Genomic DNA, 8,465 nt, shown 5'->3' with positions numbered 1-8,465 from the left:
TAGGCGGAAAGGGTACCCTTAGACCATAAGCCAGTGAAAAAGAAAACCTAGCTAGCCTATAAGCTTCCCTCTCCGATCATTGCTTGACTCGCCATAACCCTTACACCACACCGCCCCTCGTCTTCAAGCTACAGGTCCAGCAATTTGAAAGGGGATGTTGTACGTACGGATGTTTTGACAGTACTACTTAGGGTCCTCAGTACGACTTCGTTTGGCCTGTGTTCCAAATTCAATGCTCAGGCAGCTCAAAAGCCTTATTCTTCAACAGGAGCTGGTCTAGTACTTCGGGGCAGTAACTCAAAGTGGTACCAGGTCAGTCCCTAACTATCTGCTTCCACTAAATACACAGTAACGCTAACTCATGTGCTGAATACAGGGTCAATCACGGACCTCTTAGGTTTTTTCAGAAACAACAAAAAAATTATCGTTAAGGTCCCATAGATAGAACCTGATACGAAGTACTGAACATAAGACCTATGTAAGGGAGTCAGTCCTACTCATAAAGGTGAAGGACCAAGCACTAGATCGTTGAAAACAAAAAGAAAGACTGACTTTTAGATAACTTATTTAGGAAGGAGCCATCGTAACTGCTCGCCATCGGAATAGGCTTTCAAGGCAGCAGGGATCACCCAACGAATGGACGAGCTCAAAGGGGGGAGGAGAGAGGGGGGCAAGAACCATGTTTTCAGAGAAGTGGCGGTCCGAATCTTATCTGAACTGCAAGAATAACTGACTAAGCCGTGCCATAAGGGGTCATTCTCCAAACGGGACGGGACCAAGCCTTTAGGTTGTTTAAGTAGGTTGGGTGATAGATCGGCCATAGGAGTACTCCAGGATATAAACCAGGGCAAAAAAAGTGGAGCATACGGCGATGCCGCCCGTTTTCATTTCGTGGAAGTCCCCGGCAGAGGAAAGGGCTGTAGGTGATGGCGCGTTCTGCTTCTTATCTAGAGAGGGGCGCTGAAATCCTTTCTATGGGCTCGTGCGTGGCAGCTGGTATAGATGAATAAAGGCAGACCGAACGGGACTATATTAATATAATAGGCGGCAAAGCGGAATAGAAAAGCACGGACGAGCCACATGCAGGGAAACTTGCACGTTTGATCTTATTTTCGAAATATTTTTGCGTTTTTGGATAGATCTCGCAAAAATAAAGGGGGTTTGTTCTTCGTATTTTTCATAAAAAGGAGTTTTTGATCGAGTTTTGGAACTTCAAAGTTGAAAAATCGTTGTTTTTCACGTAATCTTGAAGGGTTTCGGCCGGAGCTTACTGGCGGAAACAGTTCACGGCCGGCGGCGGGGTTCGCGTTTGCGGCTAGGGTTCCCGAGAGTTCACGGTCGTCGGAGTTTGTGGTCTCCAGTTCGAGTCGTCGGAGTTTGCGGTCGCCGCTTCAGAAGTGTTCTCGGTCAGCAGCCAGCTTGCATCAGCGCTTCAGTAAAAATAGAAGCGCATTTGGGGGTTGCCGGGGTTCGAACCCGGGACCTCTAGTTCACAAGGCAGCAGACTTAACCAACTCAGCAAGGCAATATCTTGTGATCTAACTTCGAATTTTTGAACTTAACCCATCCCTGTCGATTCCAACTTTCATTTCCTAACCCTTTTAACCCTTAAAACTCAATTCCTTTTAATTTTAAATTCTTTTTTCATCCAAAATTAAAAATAATAATAATAAATAAATAAATAATATAAATTAAATTAAAATTAATAAATAAAATTATATTTTAATTTTTTACTTTTATTTTTAACTTTTGACTTTAAATTTTGACTTTGACTTCCAAGTTTGACCTTTGACTTTAAACTTTGGTTTTTTTTTTTTAAATTTTCAAATTTAGCTTTTCGGTTTGACTTTTCATGTTTGACTTTTGAGTTTTACTTTTTAAATTTGACTTTTAAGGTTGATTTTTGAGGTTTATAATCAAAGGACATTTTTAAATTTAAGTATGACTTTTAAGTTCTAGTTGTGCTTTTAAATAGTTATTCTTTTTTAAGTTTACGAGGGAGTTGAAATATGAAAGAGAGTCGTCAAGATATGTTAAGACAAAATTTCAACTTTTTCGATTTTATCCCTGGAGAAACCCTTGAAACTCAGTTGCAGCGATTCACTACACTCACTACTGAGATGATCCCGAAGATTAGTTCTCTCTGATGTTCTCTCTAAAGATTCTCAAGCTGAAAGCGCTATCTTTCAAGAATCAGTACATCTAGCCTCCTCACCCGACGTGCGTTCAAAGCCAAGTTCCCATTGAAGATTAACAAGAAAAGCCATTTACTTTTTAGGGGAGCTTGTTGGGTCATTTAAGAAAAGAAAAGAAAGCTATAAACCAAGGGGGAGATTGTTGGGTCAAAAATATGGTTTATACTTTGTTTTTCTAGGAAATTGTATTTTTATGTAATATCATATAGGTGTTTACGGCCGTAAACAGGTTTACGACCGTAAACCCTGTTTACGGCCCATGTTTCCCGTGTGTATATATAGGGGTGAGGGGAGTGAGGAACGATTGATGAACACTAGAGGAGATTAAGTGTGTGCATTTGAAGGTGTTCTAGAGAGAGAGAAAAGAGTGTGTGTGTGTGTGTGTGTTAGTGTGTGTGAAAACTTGTATCCGGATCTTCATTCATATCAATACATACAAGATTCATCTTCTTCTTCTTCTTCTCCTTTTCTTCTTATTGTGATCTGGCATCATCCGTTTGATTTGGATTCCGCACCATCAAACGGATCTGATTGATACACAGACATTTTTGGGGACTTACATCTAGGAGAGTGTTAGGGACAAGGGAGGCTGAGTTAAGGCGTTTATATAGGGAGCAAACCCTCATATTTTGGGTTTCACTCGTCCAACACCTACTCGCTGAGTCAGTCTCCTGACTCGTCGATTCGATCACTTAAAATGTCCATGCGAAACGCCCCTACTCGACGAGTTGATCCTCCAACTCATCGAGTCCCAGAGAAAAACACAAGATAGTTTGAATAAAAAGGCATACCAGGAAAGAGGTGTTACTACTTCGGTCTGATGCAATTTCCGGACTTCGATCCGATGCAGAGGGCAAGGCCCTGGTTAGTTCCGGACTTCGGTCCGATGTAGTTTCCGGACTTCGGTCCGATGCAGAGGGCGAGGCCCTGGGTAGTTTTCGGACTTCGGTACGATGCAGTTTCTAGACTTCGGTCCGATGCAATTTCTGGACTTCGGTCCGATGCAGTGGGCAAGGCCCAATATGTGCTTTATGTGTTATTGTATGGTATGTGGTAGTTTGGGGGGGAGCTCACTAAGCTTCGTGCTTACAGTTTCAGTTTTGTTTCAGGTACTTCCGCTAGTAAGGGAAAAAGCTTGGGATGATGACATGGCACACACCACAGTTTCAGTTAGCTTGGGAGTTCACTCTGATATTTTGACATATTTGACACGGTTTTTGATTAGATCTATCTTGATATGATATTTTGACACACATGCTTCGTGGTTTGTTATATGACATTTGTATATTATGGTTTTAATTATTTTTTCAAATAAAAAATTTTGGGTGGTATTTTTGGGATGTTTCACAGATAGCATGAAAGTTTTTATAAGACTGCGGGATAGCCGTAACATTCATCAACGACCAGATAGCGTGGGGAATGTGGTAAGACTGCAGGGTGGCCTGTAGCATTAACTAATTGGAAGATAGAGTAGAAACGTTGTAAGACTGCGGGGGTGGCCCGTAGCATTCGTTAGTTCTCCGTTAGTATAGTGGTATAGTAATACTATAGGGTGACCCGTAGCATTCACTAGTGGTCAGTTAGTATGGGAGTAGTATAAGACTGCGGGGTGGTCCATAGCATTCATCGACCCCTATTCGATAGTGAGAATATGACATATTGGTGATTCACTCATAGATTCCTTCAGATGATTTAGGCCAGGGCGAGTCTTCCGCACGAATGTGAGTAGGCCACAGTATGGTCGGATTCGAGAAACGGAAGGTCGTTGGAGACCAAGCACGATGTAAGACTATGATGGTTCTGGTAGCATTCACTTTTCGTATTAGATTCGATGGCGACAGGTAGTCAGACCGTTATGACGGGGAAGATCAAAATGAATAATGGAGCCATGAGTGGCAATATGGTTGGGGAAGATTTCAATAGCCGAAGTCCTCCTCGGAAGTCGCGTGGGGAGACTGTGAGGTTACTCTTGGCTCAACAACTGGGCAAGAATTCAGTATTCCAAATAAGTTGGGGACTAGGAAGGTCTCGGTTGCCTTTGGAAAGAAGATAGGAGGCAACGTGATGCTTCGGGAAATAGTAGTAACTTGGGGATTCATGTGTGTGTAGTAGCTTGTTGATCGAAAGTTCCAAGTCACTTGCAATTGGACTAAATAATCTCAGAGTAATTGATTTGACCCTGTTGTGCAGCTCTCATCTGAGTCTAACCGTTGCAGAGATGGGTCTTCTACTCGAAGGATTATCTGAGTCTCTTATCAGGTATAAGTGATCTGCAAGGATAGTTTATCGGTGATTATGTTTCCAACAGCAAATCCCTTATATCAGAAGCTGAGTAGTCAGTTAGGAAATTTATGGGATGGATTCAACTTTGGTTCAGTATGGGCGTTAGTCAGGGAGTCATACCATCTCGATATTTCAGATTTCAGAATGAGTAAATGTGATTATGTTGGAAGGAATTCATTCACCTTCAGGTTGTAGAGCCCTGTGAGGGTTGGTTTTGGTTGACCTGGGAAGACTATGGTATGCTCGGGGTTGTGGTCGTATTGCTCAAGTTGTTGGGTGTGTCAAGAATGGTAAGGAATGATTTCGAGGACGAAATCTAATTTAAGTGGGGAAGAATTATAGCATTCCGTTTGAAATTAAGTAACATAAGTAAATAAATAACAAAGCCTGACCCCCGATATCGGACTCTGTCCGATGCCGGGCGGGGCTTGATGGCGGACATTGTTTGATGTCGGGCGGGGCTTGATAAAGGGGCGGGCCCACGATATGTTTATATGTGATTATGCGTATGGCATGTGGTAGTTGGTTATTTGTTTATGTGCATATGTCAATAGAAAGTTGACAATGACCGTTGACTTTGACCAAGTTTGACTTTAGGTCTTTTAGGGTATTTTGAATAGTGGATTGAGACTTGGTCCTTGTTTGATGTATATGTGACCTGTAGAGCCGGTATTTGCAGCAGTGATCAGTTCAGCTATCTTTTGGGCTTTGAGGTGAGTTTTCTTCATTGTACTCATGGGTCGAAGACACCAATGTCGGCATACTAGATTTTGTTATGTATCCTTGTGTATAGGATGTTGCTATGTTATAAAGATCTATTAGCTTGGTAGATTTGTAAGATTTCATGTGCTAGTTGGTTATTTGTTTATATGCATATGCCGACATATTGTGGTTTGATTGAGGCGGCCCTGTTTTGTGTTGAAGGCCAAGATACTCAGGCGGTCTAGTTGATATTGTAGGCAAAAGGGGGAGATCCAGTAATACTTTAGGCCCAAGGAATTGGTCCAACTTATTATGTAGGCTCGAGAGCAGTCCGGTTTTTAGCTGAAGGCTCGGTGACGGTCCAACCTTGTGTTGTAGGCCTTGTTTGCGTGCATTGTATGTATTTTGCTTTGTGGGGTATTTGGGGGGAATTAACAAATTTTGTCTTACAGATGTTGATTTCATGGTTTCAGATACATCAGATGATGGGGCAAGGCGAATGCGAGATTGTACATATCATAATGAATTTATGTTAAGAGATGTTTTTGGATACTCCGATTTTTATGACTATGTGTTAGAGACAATGTTTTGTATGGCGTATGGTTTATGAATGATTTTTGGGACATTAGAAATACCAATTTGCATTCGATGTATAATTTTTTTTGGAAACTTTTTTGACTAAAAAAAACTTATGTAATATCTGATATGGTGTCAAAACAAGTTAAAAAAAACATCATTGCTGAAAATAACAATTTTAATAGCAACATAGTTTCAAGTATGATGCAAATTCAAAAATAGCTTCATATATGTCAACGTACTTGAAAGTAAAATGTTATTTTTTGCAGTTACCCCAATCATTAAAAAAAGCAATATTCTATCTTTATTTTGTCAATTATACTATATTTTTTTACATTTTTTTTCGTATTTTCTTATTAACACTGAAATAAGCACAAAAACTCAATAACTATGATTTTTATGCTATTTCATACAGAAAGATTTCTAATTTATAGATACTTTTTGATTGTTGTGGTAAAAATATTCGATTTTAGCATCCCATGTTCGTAAAAGAGAACCATATATACATTTATTAATCTTGAAGCCTAATGAAATTCATCAAAATTGATACAAAATGATAATTTTGACCATAAAAGTCAGCGTTTACCATCAATTTCGAAATCGATTTCAAAACTAAAGTTTGATTTTTGTTGAGATTTTTAATAGGAACATCACTTTACAAAGAAGGTTGAATTGAAATCCAAGCTTCATGGGGGCAAATACAAACGAGAAACACGTTTAAAGACAAACTACAGTTTCTGAAATTCGTTATCGGATTCTTGCGAGGGATATTGAAAATTTTGAAAAATCTATAAGTATCTCTACTAACCGAAAACCATCCATCAAAAAAACCTAAATACCTTTTTGTTAGATTACTTTATGTTCAGAAAATTCTCTTCGTTGTCAAATCAAGTTGTTAGATTACTTTATTTTCAAAAAATTTACTCCGGTGTCTAATCGAGTCCATTTCTTGACACTTTTATTTGTCTGGCGGCCTCTTGGTAAGTCATTGATTCCACGACTATCCACCGTCGCTACCGGTTTCTTCGTCGGTTGTAGTGTTTTGTATGTCAAGGCTCAACTTCTTAGTTGCTCTTGAACATCACAACTTAATTATCAAATATATTGTCTGTATTTTCATACTTCGAAATTTTGTCTACCAATTCAATTTACTATATGTGTTCTTCAATATAGGGTGTATTTCACTATTTTGTGTACCCGATAAAAGAAAATGATGTAAAAACTTCCTCTGTATCTATCTATTCCACTGTGAGTTTATAAAAAAAAATATATGTTATACTGTAGGTATTAGTTTTAAAGAAAAAATTATTAATAAACTTTTTTACCAATATATATCGATGTTATATATAAATATATTTTTTTTCATAATAAACTTTATAACCATATATGCAGCTTGTGTTGAAATAATATTGAAAATGACCTCATAATAGTTGATTATGATGCATCTCCTTCGGCGAATTGGGCCATGATCCATTTTCCTAGCGGGCTGAAAAGTCATATATTTACTTTTTAATCATTTAAGCCAAAAGATAATATGCGAAGGTTTACATGTCCCTATTTGCTTTTGTTTAACTGTCCCTATGAAACATGGTTCTAAATATAACGCTCACATTTTCAGAATTTTAGCTATAAAAAAGTTATAAGAAATTTCCCATATATAAAAGATGCAAATGTGTTCCACAAACCAAATTAAGAGCTGTTTTTTCCTCCAGAAAGCCCCAATTAAGCGTATGTTTAAGATTATGGTAACTTTGACTGAAGCAAGAACATTATATGTTATTTTTATATGCAAAAAACAAACACATTTTAATTGACTTAAGCGTCCGTCAAGGAAAAAGCTATAAAAAATATTAATTATTTTAACTTTTAATACGTTTAATGACTTAAACTTATACATGAAAAGAGGCCAATTGAGTATTCCATACCAAATGTTTTTCACTATGGTAGTTTTTGATTTGAATTGACAACGGTTTTTTCATACCTTAGTAGTTGGGTTTGCTTTTTAGCTAGCTAAAACATCATTCTATTTTTGACAATGAAATTTCTTTTTAATTAATTTAAAATACGTTTAAATCGGCGATGTACTATTGTTGTATATTAAAATATGTTTAGACATCTGTGGCCATTTTTTGGGCATCTTAGACCGAATAAATTTTGATTCAGACTAGCATTTTGTCAAATAAAAAGTATATATCCACAATCGGATGAACAAATCGGAAACTTCAAGAAAACATTTGGTTTTTTTTTATTAAGATGTAACAAAAAGTTAAACAAAACTCGTTGAAACATAAAAGTTTACAAGCAATGAATATATAATAAATATTTGGAATTTAAGAGTAGACAAAACATTTAAATAACGTTGGGTTTAAACTAGAGATTATATGTTTTAAAATTGGAGATGATATATTTTGTAATTTATGATTATTTCGGTATGAAGTTAAAATTGGATCATTTCCTATAATCCTCATGACGAGGACTACATGGTTAAATATGTGAATAATTTGTATTTCCCATAATTAGGCTTTAGGCCATTAGCACATTCATAAAATGAAAATTAAACCATAGAAATTTAGCACCAACTTGAATACAAAAGAAAAAAACCAACTCCAATAAACACTCAAAGTTTCCACTTTGGACTCAACCTCAATATGGTAACCCATATTAGATAAAAAGTAACTTGCATGATCAGAAATAAAGAGTCAAATGTAT

This window comes from Lactuca sativa, chromosome 5, assembly GCF_002870075.4.
Source record: "Lactuca sativa cultivar Salinas chromosome 5, Lsat_Salinas_v11, whole genome shotgun sequence".
NCBI lineage: Eukaryota > Viridiplantae > Streptophyta > Magnoliopsida > Asterales > Asteraceae > Lactuca > Lactuca sativa.
The sequence above is the reverse complement of the archived record's forward strand: the minus strand, read 5'-3'. Positions refer to the sequence as shown.